At 39.6% G+C, this 2,262-nt stretch overlaps 1 long non-coding RNA gene across 1 annotated transcript; it reads right to left on the bottom strand.

The window, feature by feature from the left end:
- Positions 1-704: 704 nt before the first annotated feature.
- LOC122053896 lies at positions 705-1,764 on the bottom strand. Its single transcript, XR_006132432.1, has 3 exons — positions 1,393-1,764; positions 1,163-1,279; positions 705-835 (listed from the first exon to the last, which is right to left on the bottom strand). It is a non-coding gene; the product is annotated as an uncharacterized LOC122053896 (long non-coding RNA).
- Positions 1,765-2,262: the final 498 nt, after the last annotated feature.

The raw sequence follows: 2,262 nt of genomic DNA, 5'->3' as shown, positions 1-2,262 counted from the left end.
GCTGCGTCACACTACCCATGAGCGGACCAACGGAGCACCGAACAGAGCCAAAACTGACGTGCTACCACGCTGCGTCACACTACCCATGAGCGTCAACAACGGAGCACCGAACAGTGATGAAACCGGCGATGTGCTCGACAATAATGGAGCAATCTATCACACAGCATGAAATCATGCGAATGGTGCATGACACTAAGCATGACAATATCCTGATCAGCATAGAAAAATCTATATATATATATATATAATATGGAAACCACAGTATCAGTAAGTCAAATCCACGGATCTAGGGTATACAGGTCCTCTATGGTATAACAACCTAGATCCTGAACATATCCCCCTCCATAACATATGTACCAACAATATGCACAGATCAAACAAAAAGGGTCTAGGTACACAAATCAGATATGATATACAAATATAGGTACACAAGTCAGATATAATATACAAATATAGGTACACAAGTCAGGTATGATATAAAAAAAAACTAGATATCAGATAATCTAGATACACATGCCAGAAAAATAAAATCCAGAACCTAGTCTGAACCTCAGTAAGATATGGTATGTTACTTACTCTAGGATCTAAGGTACTTATGGCAATAATCATGAAGTTTGAAACATGGATATATAACAAGCGACCAAACAGATCATGCTATGGGTATCAAACTGTGATATACCAAAGACAAACATGATCATTGCTTGCAGCTATAAAATACTATGCATATCCAATTGACAATATCATAAAAAGATAAGTTAAGAGGTACCCGCCTCAATTAGAAGGGTCCAATCCGGTAATAGATCCCTCGTCGAGACACTCATCTCGAATCCAAATCCTGCAAATCATATATTATACAATTTAGCTAACAAATAAGCAACAAGTGGTTAGACCTAAAGATCCAAACCCTCAGGAAAAATCTTATTCAAATCGATCATTAATTATCCTCGATTAATGATTAGCTTCCACAACTCTTATCCATAAATTCTTAATTACAATCTATTCAATTCTGCCAATAAGGAACCATATGAATCCAACCATCACCGCTAATCACAATATTAATCTAATGTTTCCGATACAATCATGTATTCCTCCAGACACATATCTCCTCAACAACAACTAGTTAATCAATCCAACACAGAAATGAATTTAATTCTAAACTTACCCAAATTGGGATGAACTAGTCTCGATCCATAAATTTCCCTTGTATGAACTCTAACTGCAGCTGTGTTGGCGAGCCAACCAGAACGATGGATCCAAGACTAGAGCACAGTAGGCTCGGCTGCCAGCAAGGTCAAGAGATGAGAAGACAAAATCGTCAATCTCTGGGGGTGCATCCACACAAAGTAGCACCAATTCAAAATAAATCGAGAAAGGAAGGATCGGGAGTGGTACCTCCGATGATCACCAACAATCAGCTGAACGAAAACAGTAGTCGGGCAGGATGCACTGGTGTTGCAGTGAGGAACCGGAACTAGGGCTCCGATCATCATGCGAAGTCGCCTTATCTTAGCTCAGCATCACGACAATTGAATGGAGCGACACCCATCTCGATAAGCTCGGAAGAGAGACACTGCGACTCCGAGCTCCCTAAGGCATCGCCAGTCGTTGGCGCCAGAAGGCGTGACAATACAACACTGCTAGGGCACGGCTCAGTGAGGAAGAAAACTCACGAGAGGGAGAAGAACTCGCCACTAGATGGCTGGTGAACCGGCGCTAGGGCACAAAGATGATAGCACTGATCGGGTCGAGAGAAGACAGCGGCGCCTGCAGGGTACAGCGGCGGCAGCAGGCATGTTGGAGTGTATACTGAAAGCCTAAGCTTTTGTAAACATTTATTTTGAATAAAGAATCACATTTGGTCAAATTGTCTACATTTTGTTGTAGTTGTTCAATTAATTTATATTGTAGATAACATAGTATGTGGTGTCACATGCAGAAGATAATGTTATCAGTACCTTATAAATTATAAACAGTAACTCACGACCAAAATGGAAAGGAACAAACCATTAGAAGGTCGTAGTGTAATTATGTATTAGTTTATCTTGACTATATAATTACACTAGTACACTCAGAGTGTATTGAGTAGGACCATTTGAGGTCGTTTCTTTTATACTGACTTTATAAAGAAACAAAGACTTCAGTTATTATGGAAGTGTGTGCTCTTAATCCTAATATAATAACAAGCACATATATTTGATGTTTAGTTCTTTAATTTATCAATGGGTGAGATTTAGTTCGATGAATCAATAAACCCGATAAGTT

Source organism: Zingiber officinale, chromosome 3A (genome assembly GCF_018446385.1).
Source record: "Zingiber officinale cultivar Zhangliang chromosome 3A, Zo_v1.1, whole genome shotgun sequence".
Classification (NCBI taxonomy): Eukaryota; Viridiplantae; Streptophyta; class Magnoliopsida; order Zingiberales; family Zingiberaceae; genus Zingiber; species Zingiber officinale.
This window is presented reverse-complemented; position numbering and strand designations above follow the sequence as displayed.